This window comes from Daucus carota, chromosome 4, assembly GCF_001625215.2.
Source record: "Daucus carota subsp. sativus chromosome 4, DH1 v3.0, whole genome shotgun sequence".
In the NCBI taxonomy this organism is placed as follows: domain Eukaryota; kingdom Viridiplantae; phylum Streptophyta; class Magnoliopsida; order Apiales; family Apiaceae; genus Daucus; species Daucus carota.
The window spans coordinates 8,582,201-8,599,063 of record NC_030384.2 but is presented as its reverse complement, the minus strand read 5'-3'; the positions used below and the strand labels follow the sequence as shown (position 1 = coordinate 8,599,063).

Sequence of the window (16,863 nt, the reverse complement as noted above, 5' to 3'; positions counted from 1 at the left end):
TCGGTAAAAGAGTCGCGAATATTGCAGCAAATCACAATTTACTAGCTAGAATTCAATGGTCACAGGTTTCTCTCAAAATCACTATGATATAATTCCTAAAAATAAACTAACATATGTCTATGCCAATTTAATATTCGGAATCCAATTAAGCATCAATTCACAAAGCTATGCATGGTCGCAACATATGTCTATACCGTAACTAAATTATAATCAAAAGATATAATCATGCACCACTCAAGTGTTGTGTCAATTAATCATAACCCTCTCGGTATTATAATTAACTCAATAACCCACTAGAGTTGATCAGACAATAGCAAGTATTAACATGAAAAACACTTGAGTAAACCACAAAATTGCATACAATACTCTTTAACAAAACACCAAAATTCTCATGCTAGGGTTCCATAAAAATCCCAACTCTATACAATTAGTTCATACTCAACATCTCAAAATCAACCAAGAATAAAAAACACATGTTCATCATAACAAGAGTTAAGGAGAGAATTCTAAACAAAGAGATGAAGAAACAAATCCACTGAATGTCTTCAATGGCTGAAATATCTTCCGTCTCGCTTCTTCTTTCTCTCTATGCTTGTGCCTCCTTTCTCTATCTCGTATTGTGTCTCTCTAATTCTCTCTCGATACTAAAACCCTAATATCTATATTAAAAGTATTTTTAGTGAATCAATGAAAATACAAAGAGATTTCCGAATCAGAATAGAATTCCCAAAAGAGAAAATTCGCAGTTGACTTTTTGACTCTAATTCTGGGCTGATTAGACTGGGATAAAAATGCAAGTCCACCTCTGAATTAAAGGCCTTGTTCTAATCTTCGCGTGGGCTTATGAATCACCTGATTTGGACTTCTAGAACTCCAGATATGGCCCAAACACTGAATGCTGCGCAGCTGGCTTTAAAATCCGAATTTTATTCGAATTAAACTCCAATTCTTTCTATTTAAACTCCAATGCATATTTGATTAGAATTCCTTGCATTCTACAATAAAACATTAATATTTATTAAATAAAAATCCAATTAAGTACAAAATAACTAAAATATAGGGACAATATTAAGATAAAATGCACGCTTATCAACAACTAATGGAGATTACTCATGTGTCAATAGTTATTCACTGAGTGATAGTTGTACAAGTGTCCTTAGACTTGAGGCCTTTAAAGCTATCTTGTATATAATGAACTGTGCTTTGTTTAGTCCTTAGTCTCAAGGACATCCATAAGGTCTATTCTGGGCATAGGTATTTGTGTATAAAGATAGTTAACGTCAATAGAGGATATACCCCTTCCAGTAGAGGAAGATAATATCCTATGTTATTCTTAGTATGCAAGTTCTGGAATCTCTGGCCAGAGTGTGACAGCCCTCAAATCCGGGGGTCTGGATTTGGTGCCACTATATGAAAAACAATTTAAAACCTATATATTTGAAAGAGAGTAAAATAGAAATTTCAAAACCTGGATATTTTAAATATGATTTACAGTTTTGAAAACCTGTATTTTTGAAAAGCTGAAAAAAAACAGAGGATTTAAAACCTGAAAGCTTTAATAAAAGATTTAAAAGAACAAAGTTTAACCCCCTTTAAAACAGGATCGCAAACAGGCTATAGTATTGAAATCAGAAAAATAAAACTAATAAATTCTATTACATGTTTTTACAACTAAATCAAATTTAGACAACTCTAATTACCACTAGTCCCAAAGACTCGATCTTGGATACTCTTCCTGACCATCAGGTTGAAACTTAGTCACTTGCAATCCTCGCCTAGCCTTACTCTTATGCTTAGCCTAAATAGGCGAACCATCTTTAACATTATCTGAAAGGGGTTAGAAGAAATAGCAAGAATGAGCAAAAGAATGCTCAGCAAGTATATAATATCCAAACCAACAATAAATCAAACAGTATGTAAAACCTGACAATGATATAAAGATAATGATACCAACATAATATGATTTAAACCAACCAGTTTCTCCTTTATGGAATTGGAACCAGATAAGACGCTACGAGCTAAGCTGGGTGATCAGCCCACGACATAGCTCCGAACCCGCATATTCAATACGAGTTCTCAAATATAAAGGATCCTAGGCACACTTTGGCCTTTAATAATTCAATTGGGACCGGCGCCTCGGTCATAAAACATTTTCATCCAATTCCCTTTCTAAAACAGATAAATCAAATCATTTAAGGTTCAAAATCTTAAGCAACATTGATTCTCAACCAAATATTCATTTCAACACCTTAGCATTAGATTTCTACTAATTAAGTATTCTTTATCAAGGGTATAGGTTACTGAATCAAGTGTATCAATGTATTTTATAATAATGGCGGGGTAGGTTGTATGATGATAACTAAGGTCTTTCAGGAAATGGGTTTCATTTCTGGGTCAGGAACAAACAAGTGAACTAGTTTTTTTATAAGCAAGAACACAATTTGTTGTAGTTAAAAGGGAGGTAAGAAAACAAGGTTCTAAGCTCAATAATAAGTAACTAGCAGTTGTAGAAGATAAGGATGATAATAAAGTTGATACATTTGCAAGATATAAGTGACAAAAGGTATTCCATTTCATACTTGGGTAATTCCAGAATACTCGTAATTAGTAGAAGTCTAATTCTATAAGGAGTTTTGCAATATTCAAAGCATAACAAAAGCATTGCAGGAGCAAAATCTTTTAAAGAGAAAGTAGGTAGGATATATACTTGCCTTAACTCCGGTGTCTAGCTCAGATTTCTAATAACACTATGTAGTGCCATATCATTCCTTTCTGCCAGCTTCTGACAAGATTCTATCTATAACAATCTCTGCCCAACTTCAACTTGCAACACAACTTAGCTATTTTTGAATACCCATTTCAATCACTTCTCGATCAATGCCTCGATCAACGTCTCGTTCAATTCTATACGATGGCAAAATAGTATTTCAGTCGTCGGATCAGACAGATTAACTAAGCTCGAAAAGCATTAATACCTATCATATATCTACCCTTCGCATATATATACCACATAGTCAGACAAACACATAGCACATAGTTGAACAATTAACTTTTATAGCTATTAAAAGTCAATATTGATAAGTTATCATATAACATGTTTCAGTTAACCATGTCACCTTATTCTTATCTTATTTAATATCCTTTAACAAATAAAACATATATAGTTTCTAACGAAAATGAGACAGCACTTCCTCTATTTATCGGACTATCCACATGTTTTCTTATATTATTCAACAAGTAAGCAACTCAATCCAACTCAATAAACCAATAAGTACAGGACCAATATCAATTAAAACACAATATCACAGTATGCACACTTACGTAGCTAGATTTGAAATCATATATCACTATTAGACATGATTGACACTGACCAACCAAGTGTAAACTCCTCCTATGCACTAATCAAAGAAAGAAAACTAGAACAAATAGTTCAAACAGCCCTCACTCTATGATTTTTAACAAATTGAAAATTTATCGCTTTAATAAAAAATTTTTATGAGACACTCTTAAGCATTATTACAATCTACTATAAAAATTTCAGAAGCAAATTCCATGTTTAAGGGAGTAAAACAGGGCCTGCAAGTCAGGAACCTGAATCTGCCCTGCAGAACCAGCCCCACGCTAAGAATTTTAATAAATAAAAAAATTGGTCTGTTTGTATAAAATTTTAATGACATATTCCAGACACTAACATCTAACTCCAGTAAAAATTTGAGAAGCAGAGCTCGAGTTTAAAGTAGCAAAACAGGGCCTGGAATAGGACACACCTGCCCAGAATTTTCAGCGCATTTCGCAGTAAAACATGCATATCTTTTAGCTCGTTTAATGAAACTTTGAAATTCCTTTTGGTGCTTGATCTAGACTTCAAGTAGCAAATTATTAAAGAAAGATTAAGCACATAACTCAACTCAATTAACCCAGAATTATGCTGCAAAACAGACCAGCGATAGCCAAAACTTTCAACTCAAGTATGAATAATTTCTAAATCTTTAATCCACTACTTAAACTATTGAAATACCCGACCAAACACAAGTACATAACTCAACCCAAAGATTTAGTACCCAACTCATCTAATTATAGTACTAATTAAACGTACCAAGTACAATCACCAGACCACAACCAATTCAAATATCAATTAAGCACGTATATGTATATCATTATAAGATCAATAGCTTAGATATCAAAATAACTTGAACCACATAAATACACATAATTATATCAAAACAAAGTACCACTTACTCTGCATATATAAACATATACACCACCACTTTCAATTTAACTACTTAACTCTAAATCCAAGCTCGAAATCAATTAAGCCAACTAGTAACACCCATTCTCGATTATACACACAATAACATACATATAGTACCACACACTTTGAATGATACAACCACCAACTCCAATCTTCTTTCAATTACCCAATTAACCGTAAATAATCTACATTTTTGAAATCAAATCAGCCCTTAATCGCATCATCGTAATCCAAATTTCATAGATAATTCAACACCAAATTTGACTAAACTATATAACACATATATACAACAATTCACACTAAAATTCATCCCAACTCATGGATATAATAAGGACAGGGTTGTACCGAACAAGAATATGGTCAGAAGGTGGAGGACAGAGCCTGGGTTGCCAGAAACGGAGCATCGGTAGTCGATTAGACAGCGGTTGTCGCGACTTCAATCGCAGAACTGAGAACAGCGGCAGTGTTGGAGAGAAAAACGGAGGGCATCGATGTCGACAAACAGCATATAGGGGAGGCGACTGTTGGTTTGAGGGAGGAAGGAGAAATATGCGAGAGAGAGAGAGAGAGACGATAGATTTAGAGGAATGAGATTTTGATTTATGATAATATGAAGGTCGGCAAAACGAGGCGGTGCTGTAAAAGGGTACGTGGCTAAGTCTTGTACTTCCACGTGCCTTTAATAATCTGAATAACCAATTGACTCGGACCCGCTTTTAACTATATTATCGGAATATCTCGCTATTATAGTATCTTGGAAACATCACCAACATATTTTTATAAATCCCGGAATATTATAAAACTAATAAAATAAAAGTTTCGGGATTTATGAAGCATTACTGAAATTTATACGTAATTTAGAAGTTAATTGTGTTCAAGAAATATTTAAACATGAAACTTCTACAAAAATAATATTTTTAATATTTTCAAAACTCCTAAAAATATTCATTACCATTTTCAAGTAATTAAAAGAATTTTACAAGTCATTTTTGTATTTTAAGAAATTCAATTTCCTATAATCCATTTTAAAGAAAATCATAAATATTTATAAAACAACACAAAAGTTTGTAACAGATATACACACAAGCATAAATCACATCCAGATACTAAAGTTAAATCATAGAACAAGTAATTCATATATTTAACATGGTATTCAATTCAAAACACACAACAAAATTTCGATATCCTAATGAGTCGGAAAATATTTGAAAATTATAAAACTGGAATAAAATATAGAATTTTATTCCTCATTTTTCTCGAATAATCATGAATAAAAATAATAAAATAATATCTAAAATCCGAGTCGTCACAATCTACCCCCTTTAAAAAGATTCCGTCCTCGGAATCAGCGGAAAGCAAACTGGAGCGTACGATCTCTATAATCCGTAATACTCTTTGTTTATGATATAATATTTTTCTTGATCGCTGCCGGATACCCGCGTTGTCATCTGCTTTTATCCATGGTACACCTTACTACAAAGTCTTAATTCATATTGGAAACTTGATTGGCATACCTTCAAACTATTAGAGATAACAAGAATTTTGAAGATTTAAAAGTATGACAGATTTCATATATCAAAGCAAATGTCACATGATTATGGTCATATAATTATGAGTTTGTTGAATAAATCTCATTTGAATGAGGGAATAACTGAGAGACCAATATGATCTAAAGAACTCAGTGTTGCGTGTCTGGATTAAGACACTACTAAAGATAGTTAACCTTCTTGTGTATACAACACACACAAGTGATGGCGTCCCATCCAACTTCTATCACACAGACAGATAGTCCTTGTGTCCCCTGTAAGTAGGGTTGTTCACCTCAGTTAGAGTAGAGAATATGAAAGGGTCCAAAAATATCAAAAATTGAATAGATTCCAAAGGTGTTACGGTAAACACATGTATCATTTGAGAACTCAAGTGAGAGGGAAAGATATATTCTTCACCAAAAAAACTTTATGAAAGTGATGTCTAAACAAATCAATGATGAGGGAAAAAAAAATCAATATAATCAACAGTGAGGAAGGTATTGCCAGTATTTTCACAGATGTCTTCTTGATCGATTCCTTTGATGACTCGTTCTGATTCCAGTGATTCTTCTTGACGTTCTAGTGATCACTTGCATATATTATCGTTGACTCGTAATAGCCTCTGCAGATCCCATCATTGATATCGTTGTCGATCAGAAGTCTTATCCTACTTTATAAAATTATCAACATATAATGTTGACGTCTTAACTCACTCATAAGTACTAGATCGAGTAATCTAACACGAAATCTACGTAGCTCTAACACTCACTCCTTAAATATATACAAAGCTTTAAACGCGGTCATGTCTATTCGCCAATTCTATATATCTCTGACAAGAATCAAAAGGTGAATCTCCAAATAGCACTCAACACTTGGCAGATACTACAATGATACATTAGACTGTGTGAGAATGTCTACTAGTTCGACCTCAAATGTTTCAAATTTTAAGGTTCTTCTGATAGTCTAATTCTGACCTTCTTAATATGATATAACTCTAAATTGGTCAATATACTAGGACTGAAAGAACTAGAATTAGGAATTGTGATGTCTATAACTATAAACACTTAAACTTAATCATCTAGCTTCATTCTATTCTGCTCGGAGAGACTATCCCCAAATAGTCTTACGATACCTCTATATGAGGTCACACCACGTAATCTTTTTTTTTTTTTTAAAACCTATTATTACCACCTATATTCTGATTTCAATAACTTATAACCTCCAGCTCTGATACCAACTGTGACAGCCCTCAAATCCGGGGGTCTGGATTTGGTGCCACTATATGAAAAAAAATTTAAAACCTATATATTTGAAAGAGAGTAAAATAGAAATTTCAAAACCTGGATATTTTAAATATGATTTACAGTTTTGAAAACCTGTATTTTTGAAAAGCTTAAAAAAACAGAGGATTTAAAACCTGAAAGCTTTAATAAAAGATTTAAAAGAACAAAGTTTAACCCCCTTTAAAACAGGATCGCAAACAGGCTATAGTATTGAAATCAGAAAAATAAAACTAATAAATTCTATTACATGTTTTTACAACTAAATCAAATTTAGACAACTCTAATTACCACTAGTCCCAAAGACTCGATCTTGGATACTCTTCCTGACCATCAGGTTGAAACTTAGTCACTTGCAATCCTCGCCTAGCCTTACTCTTATGCTTAGCCTAAATAGGCGAACCATCTTTAACATTATCTGAAAGGGGTTAGAAGAAATAGCAAGAATGAGCAAAAGAATGCTCAGCAAGTATATAATATCCAAACCAACAATAAATCAAACAGTATGTAAAACCTGACAATGATATAAAGATAATGATACCAACATAATATGATTTAAACCAACCAGTTTCTCCTTTATGGAATTGGAACCAGATAAGACGCTACGAGCTAAGCTGGGTGATCAGCCCACGACATAGCTCCGAACCCGCATATTCAATACGAGTTCTCAAATATAAAGGATCCTAGGCACACTTTGGCCTTTAATAATTCAATTGGGACCGGCGCCTCGGTCATAAAACATTTTCATCCAATTCCCTTTCTAAAACAGATAAATCAAATCATTTAAGGTTCAAAATCTTAAGCAACATTGATTCTCAACCAAATATTCATTTCAACACCTTAGCATTAGATTTCTACTAATTAAGTATTCTTTATCAAGGGTATAGGTTACTGAATCAAGTGTATCAATGTATTTTATAATAATGGCGGGGTAGGTTGTATGATGATAACTAAGGTCTTTCAGGAAATGGGTTTCATTTCTGGGTCAGGAACAAACAAGTGAACTAGTTTTTTTATAAGCAAGAACACAATTTGTTGTAGTTAAAAGGGAGGTAAGAAAACAAGGTTCTAAGCTCAATAATAAGTAACTAGCAGTTGTAGAAGATAAGGATGATAATAAAGTTGATACATTTGCAAGATATAAGTGACAAAAGGTATTCCATTTCATACTTGGGTAATTCCAGAATACTCGTAATTAGTAGAAGTCTAATTCTATAAGGAGTTTTGCAATATTCAAAGCATAACAAAAGCATTGCAGGAGCAAAATCTTTTAAAGAGAAAGTAGGTAGGATATATACTTGCCTTAACTCCGGTGTCTAGCTCAGATTTCTAATAACACTATGTAGTGCCATATCATTCCTTTCTGCCAGCTTCTGACAAGATTCTATCTATAACAATCTCTGCCCAACTTCAACTTGCAACACAACTTAGCTATTTTTGAATACCCATTTCAATCACTTCTCGATCAATGCCTCGATCAACGTCTCGTTCAATTCTATACGATGGCAAAATAGTATTTCAGTCGTCGGATCAGACAGATTAACTAAGCTCGAAAAGCATTAATACCTATCATATATCTACCCTTCGCATATATATACCACATAGTCAGACAAACACATAGCACATAGTTGAACAATTAACTTTTATAGCTATTAAAAGTCAATATTGATAAGTTATCATATAACATGTTTCAGTTAACCATGTCACCTTATTCTTATCTTATTTAATATCCTTTAACAAATAAAACATATATAGTTTCTAACGAAAATGAGACAGCACTTCCTCTATTTATCGGACTATCCACATGTTTTCTTATATTATTCAACAAGTAAGCAACTCAATCCAACTCAATAAACCAATAAGTACAGGACCAATATCAATTAAAACACAATATCACAGTATGCACACTTACGTAGCTAGATTTGAAATCATATATCACTATTAGACATGATTGACACTGACCAACCAAGTGTAAACTCCTCCTATGCACTAATCAAAGAAAGAAAACTAGAACAAATAGTTCAAACAGCCCTCACTCTATGATTTTTAACAAATTGAAAATTTATCGCTTTAATAAAAAAATTTTATGAGACTATAAAAATTTCAGAAGCAAATTCCATGTTTAAGGGAGTAAAACAGGGCCTGCAAGTCAGGAACCTGAATCTGCCCTGCAGAACCAGCCCCACGCTAAGAATTTTAATAAATAAAAAAATTGGTCTGTTTGTATAAAATTTTAATGACATATTCCAGACACTAACATCTAACTCCAGTAAAAATTTGAGAAGCAGAGCTCGAGTTTAAAGTAGCAAAACAGGGCCTGGAATAGGACACACCTGCCCAGAATTTTCAGCGCATTTCGCAGTAAAACATGCATATCTTTTAGCTCGTTTAATGAAACTTTGAAATTCCTTTTGGTGCTTGATCTAGACTTCAAGTAGCAAATTATTAAAGAAAGATTAAGCACATAACTCAACTCAATTAACCCAGAATTATGCTGCAAAACAGACCAGCGATAGCCAAAACTTTCAACTCAAGTATGAATAATTTCTAAATCTTTAATCCACTACTTAAACTATTGAAATACCCGACCAAACACAAGTACATAACTCAACCCAAAGATTTAGTACCCAACTCATCTAATTATAGTACTAATTAAACGTACCAAGTACAATCACCAGACCACAACCAATTCAAATATCAATTAAGCACGTATATGTATATCATTATAAGATCAATAGCTTAGATATCAAAATAACTTGAACCACATAAATACACATAATTATATCAAAACAAAGTACCACTTACTCTGCATATATAAACATATACACCACCACTTTCAATTTAACTACTTAACTCTAAATCCAAGCTCGAAATCAATTAAGCCAACTAGTAACACCCATTCTCGATTATACACACAATAACATACATATAGTACCACACACTTTGAATGATACAACCACCAACTCCAATCTTCTTTCAATTACCCAATTAACCGTAAATAATCTACATTTTTGAAATCAAATCAGCCCTTAATCGCATCATCGTAATCCAAATTTCATAGATAATTCAACACCAAATTTGACTAAACTATATAACACATATATACAACAATTCACACTAAAATTCATCCCAACTCATGGATATAATAAGGACAGGGTTGTACCGAACAAGAATATGGTCAGAAGGTGGAGGACAGAGCCTGGGTTGCCAGAAACGGAGCATCGGTAGTCGATTAGACAGCGGTTGTCGCGACTTCAATCGCAGAACTGAGAACAGCGGCAGTGTTGGAGAGAAAAACGGAGGGCATCGATGTCGACAAACAGCATATAGGGGAGGCGACTGTTGGTTTGAGGGAGGAAGGAGAAATATGCGAGAGAGAGAGAGAGAGACGATAGATTTAGAGGAATGAGATTTTGATTTATGATAATATGAAGGTCGGCAAAACGAGGCGGTGCTGTAAAAGGGTACGTGGCTAAGTCTTGTACTTCCACGTGCCTTTAATAATCTGAATAACCAATTGACTCGGACCCGCTTTTAACTATATTATCGGAATATCTCGCTATTATAGTATCTTGGAAACATCACCAACATATTTTTATAAATCCCGGAATATTATAAAACTAATAAAATAAAAGTTTCGGGATTTATGAAGCATTACTGAAATTTATACGTAATTTAGAAGTTAATTGTGTTCAAGAAATATTTAAACATGAAACTTCTACAAAAATAATATTTTTAATATTTTCAAAACTCCTAAAAATATTCATTACCATTTTCAAGTAATTAAAAGAATTTTACAAGTCATTTTTGTATTTTAAGAAATTCAATTTCCTATAATCCATTTTAAAGAAAATCATAAATATTTATAAAACAACACAAAAGTTTGTAACAGATATACACACAAGCATAAATCACATCCAGATACTAAAGTTAAATCATAGAACAAGTAATTCATATATTTAACATGGTATTCAATTCAAAACACACAACAAAATTTCGATATCCTAATGAGTCGGAAAATATTTGAAAATTATAAAACTGGAATAAAATATAGAATTTTATTCCTCATTTTTCTCGAATAATCATGAATAAAAATAATAAAATAATATCTAAAATCCGAGTCGTCACAATCTACCCCCTTTAAAAAGATTCCGTCCTCGGAATCAGCGGAAAGCAAACTGGAGCGTACGATCTCTATAATCCGTAATACTCTTTGTTTATGATATAATATTTTTCTTGATCGCTGCCGGATACCCGCGTTGTCATCTGCTTTTATCCATGGTACACCTTACTACAAAGTCTTAATTCATATTGGAAACTTGATTGGCATACCTTCAAACTATTAGAGATAACAAGAATTTTGAAGATTTAAAAGTATGACAGATTTCATATATCAAAGCAAATGTCACATGATTATGGTCATATAATTATGAGTTTGTTGAATAAATCTCATTTGAATGAGGGAATAACTGAGAGACCAATATGATCTAAAGAACTCAGTGTTGCGTGTCTGGATTAAGACACTACTAAAGATAGTTAACCTTCTTGTGTATACAACACACACAAGTGATGGCGTCCCATCCAACTTCTATCACACAGACAGATAGTCCTTGTGTCCCCTGTAAGTAGGGTTGTTCACCTCAGTTAGAGTAGAGAATATGAAAGGGTCCAAAAATATCAAAAATTGAATAGATTCCAAAGGTGTTACGGTAAACACATGTATCATTTGAGAACTCAAGTGAGAGGGAAAGATATATTCTTCACCAAAAAAACTTTATGAAAGTGATGTCTAAACAAATCAATGATGAGGGAAAAAAAAAATCAATATAATCAACAGTGAGGAAGGTATTGCCAGTATTTTCACAGATGTCTTCTTGATCGATTCCTTTGATGACTCGTTCTGATTCCAGTGATTCTTCTTGACGTTCTACTGATCACTTGCATATATTATCGTTGACTCGTAATAGCCTCTGCAGATCCCATCATTGATATCGTTGTCGATCAGAAGTCTTATCCTACTTTATAAAATTATCAACATATAATGTTGACGTCTTAACTCACTCATAAGTACTAGATCGAGTAATCTAACACGAAATCTACGTAGCTCTAACACTCACTCCTTAAATATATACAAAGCTTTAAACGCGGACATGTCTATTCGCCAATTCTATATATCTCTGACAAGAATCAAAAGGTGAATCTCCAAATAGCACTCAACACTTGGCAGATACTACAATGATACATTAGACTGTGTGAGAATGTCTACTAGTTCGACCTCAAATGTTTCAAATTTTAAGGTTCTTCTGATAGTCTAATTCTGACCTTCTTAATATGATATAACTCTAAATTGGTCAATATACTAGGACTGAAAGAACTAGAATTAGGAATTGTGATGTCTATAACTATAAACACTTAAACTTAATCATCTAGCTTCATTCTATTCTGCTCGGAGAGACTATCCCCAAATAGTCTTACGATACCTCTATATGAGGTCACACCACGTAATCTTTTTTTTTTTTTAAAACCTATTATTACCACCTATATTCTGATTTCAATAACTTATAACCTCCAGCTCTGATACCAACTGTGACAGCCCTCAAATCCGGGGGTCTGGATTTGGTGCCACTATATGAAAAAAAATTTAAAACCTATATATTTGAAAGAGAGTAAAATAGAAATTTCAAAACCTGGATATTTTAAATATGATTTACAGTTTTGAAAACCTGTATTTTTGAAAAGCTTAAAAAAACAGAGGATTTAAAACCTGAAAGCTTTAATAAAAGATTTAAAAGAACAAAGTTTAACCCCCTTTAAAACAGGATCGCAAACAGGCTATAGTATTGAAATCAGAAAAATAAAACTAATAAATTCTATTACATGTTTTTACAACTAAATCAAATTTAGACAACTCTAATTACCACTAGTCCCAAAGACTCGATCTTGGATACTCTTCCTGACCATCAGGTTGAAACTTAGTCACTTGCAATCCTCGCCTAGCCTTACTCTTATGCTTAGCCTAAATAGGCGAACCATCTTTAACATTATCTGAAAGGGGTTAGAAGAAATAGCAAGAATGAGCAAAAGAATGCTCAGCAAGTATATAATATCCAAACCAACAATAAATCAAACAGTATGTAAAACCTGACAATGATATAAAGATAATGATACCAACATAATATGATTTAAACCAACCAGTTTCTCCTTTATGGAATTGGAACCAGATAAGACGCTACGAGCTAAGCTGGGTGATCAGCCCACGACATAGCTCCGAACCCGCATATTCAATACGAGTTCTCAAATATAAAGGATCCTAGGCACACTTTGGCCTTTAATAATTCAATTGGGACCGGCGCCTCGGTCATAAAACATTTTCATCCAATTCCCTTTCTAAAACAGATAAATCAAATCATTTAAGGTTCAAAATCTTAAGCAACATTGATTCTCAACCAAATATTCATTTCAACACCTTAGCATTAGATTTCTACTAATTAAGTATTCTTTATCAAGGGTATAGGTTACTGAATCAAGTGTATCAATGTATTTTATAATAATGGCGGGGTAGGTTGTATGATGATAACTAAGGTCTTTCAGGAAATGGGTTTCATTTCTGGGTCAGGAACAAACAAGTGAACTAGTTTTTTTATAAGCAAGAACACAATTTGTTGTAGTTAAAAGGGAGGTAAGAAAACAAGGTTCTAAGCTCAATAATAAGTAACTAGCAGTTGTAGAAGATAAGGATGATAATAAAGTTGATACATTTGCAAGATATAAGTGACAAAAGGTATTCCATTTCATACTTGGGTAATTCCAGAATACTCGTAATTAGTAGAAGTCTAATTCTATAAGGAGTTTTGCAATATTCAAAGCATAACAAAAGCATTGCAGGAGCAAAATCTTTTAAAGAGAAAGTAGGTAGGATATATACTTGCCTTAACTCCGGTGTCTAGCTCAGATTTCTAATAACACTATGTAGTGCCATATCATTCCTTTCTGCCAGCTTCTGACAAGATTCTATCTATAACAATCTCTGCCCAACTTCAACTTGCAACACAACTTAGCTATTTTTGAATACCCATTTCAATCACTTCTCGATCAATGCCTCGATCAACGTCTCGTTCAATTCTATACGATGGCAAAATAGTATTTCAGTCGTCGGATCAGACAGATTAACTAAGCTCGAAAAGCATTAATACCTATCATATATCTACCCTTCGCATATATATACCACATAGTCAGACAAACACATAGCACATAGTTGAACAATTAACTTTTATAGCTATTAAAAGTCAATATTGATAAGTTATCATATAACATGTTTCAGTTAACCATGTCACCTTATTCTTATCTTATTTAATATCCTTTAACAAATAAAACATATATAGTTTCTAACGAAAATGAGACAGCACTTCCTCTATTTATCGGACTATCCACATGTTTTCTTATATTATTCAACAAGTAAGCAACTCAATCCAACTCAATAAACCAATAAGTACAGGACCAATATCAATTAAAACACAATATCACAGTATGCACACTTACGTAGCTAGATTTGAAATCATATATCACTATTAGACATGATTGACACTGACCAACCAAGTATAAACTCCTCCTATGCACTAATCAAAGAAAGAAAACTAGAACAAATAGTTCAAACAGCCCTCACTCTATGATTTTTAACAAATTGAAAATTTATCGCTTTAATACAAAATTTTTATGAGACTATAAAAATTTCAGAAGCAAATTCCATGTTTAAGGGAGTAAAACAGGGCCTGCAAGTCAGGAACCTGAATCTGCCCTGCAGAACCAGCCCCACGCTAAGAATTTTAATAAATAAAAAAATTGGTCTGTTTGTATAAAATTTTAATGACATATTCCAGACACTAACATCTAACTCCAGTAAAAATTTGAGAAGCAGAGCTCGAGTTTAAAGTAGCAAAACAGGGCCTGGAATAGGACACACCTGCCCAGAATTTTCAGCGCATTTCGCAGTAAAACATGCATATCTTTTAGCTCGTTTAATGAAACTTCGAAATTCCTTTTGGTGCTTGATCTAGACTTCAAGTAGCAAATTATTAAAGAAAGATTAAGCACATAACTCAACTCAATTAACCCAGAATTATGCTGCAAAACAGACCAGCGATAGCCAAAACTTTCAACTCAAGTATGAATAATTTCTAAATCTTTAATCCACTACTTAAACTATTGAAATACCCGACCAAACACAAGTACATAACTCAACCCAAAGATTTAGTACCCAACTCATCTAATTATAGTACTAATTAAACGTACCAAGTACAATCACCAGACCACAACCAATTCAAATATCAATTAAGCACGTATATGTATATCATTATAAGATCAATAGCTTAGATATCAAAATAACTTGAACCACATAAATACACATAATTATATCAAAACAAAGTACCACTTACTCTGCATATATAAACATATACACCACCACTTTCAATTTAACTACTTAACTCTAAATCCAAGCTCGAAATCAATTAAGCCAACTAGTAACACCCATTCTCGATTATACACACAATAACATACATATAGTACCACACACTTTGAATGATACAACCACCAACTCCAATCTTCTTTCAATTACCCAATTAACCGTAAATAATCTACATTTTTGAAATCAAATCAGCCCTTAATCGCATCATCGTAATCCAAATTTCATAGATAATTCAACACCAAATTTGACTAAACTATATAACACATATATACAACAATTCACACTAAAATTCATCCCAACTCATGGATATAATAAGGACAGGGTTGTACCGAACAAGAATATGGTCAGAAGGTGGAGGACAGAGCCTGGGTTGCCAGAAACGGAGCATCGGTAGTCGATTAGACAGCGGTTGTCGCGACTTCAATCGCAGAACTGAGAACAGCGGCAGTGTTGGAGAGAAAAACGGAGGGCATCGATGTCGACAAACAGCATATAGGGGAGGCGACTGTTGGTTTGAGGGAGGAAGGAGAAATATGCGAGAGAGAGAGAGACGATAGATTTAGAGGAATGAGATTTTGATTTATGATAATATGAAGGTCGGCAAAACGAGGCGGTGCTGTAAAAGGGTACGTGGCTAAGTCTTGTACTTCCACGTGCCTTTAATAATCTGAATAACCAATTGACTCGGACCCGCTTTTAACTATATTATCGGAATATCTCGCTATTATAGTATCTTGGAAACATCACCAACATATTTTTATAAATCCCGGAATATTATAAAACTAATAAAATAAAAGTTTCGGGATTTATGAAGCATTACTGAAATTTATACGTAATTTAGAAGTTAATTGTGTTCAAGAAATATTTAAACATGAAACTTCTACAAAAATAATATTTTTAATATTTTCAAAACTCCTAAAAATATTCATTACCATTTTCAAGTAATTAAAAGAATTTTACAAGTCATTTTTGTATTTTAAGAAATTCAATTTCCTATAATCCATTTTAAAGAAAATCATAAATATTTATAAAGCAACACAAAAGTTTGTAACAGATATACACACAAGCATAAATCACATCCAGATACTAAAGTTAAATCATAGAACAAGTAATTCATATATTTAACATGGTATTCAATTCAAAACACACAACAAAATTTCGATATCCTAATGAGTCGGAAAATATTTGAAAATTATAAAACTGGAATAAAATATAGAATTTTATTCCTCATTTTTCTCGAATAATCATGAATAAAAATAATAAAATAATATCTAAAATCCGAGTCGTCACACAGAGTGTATGAAATTAGAAAGGAGTTTCTAATTTACATTAATATGACCT

General features: G+C 33.0%; 1 long non-coding RNA gene across 1 annotated transcript; it reads right to left on the bottom strand.

Annotated features, from left to right (window-relative positions):
- Positions 1-1,600: 1,600 nt before the first annotated feature.
- On the bottom strand, positions 1,601-16,512 carry LOC135152370 (uncharacterized). Its single transcript, XR_010291451.1, has 7 exons — positions 15,852-16,512; positions 13,991-14,183; positions 10,225-13,106; positions 8,364-8,556; positions 4,598-7,479; positions 2,712-2,904; positions 1,601-1,827 (listed from the first exon to the last, which is right to left on the bottom strand). It is a non-coding gene; the product is annotated as an uncharacterized LOC135152370 (long non-coding RNA).
- Between the last annotated feature and the right edge of the window lie 351 nt (positions 16,513-16,863).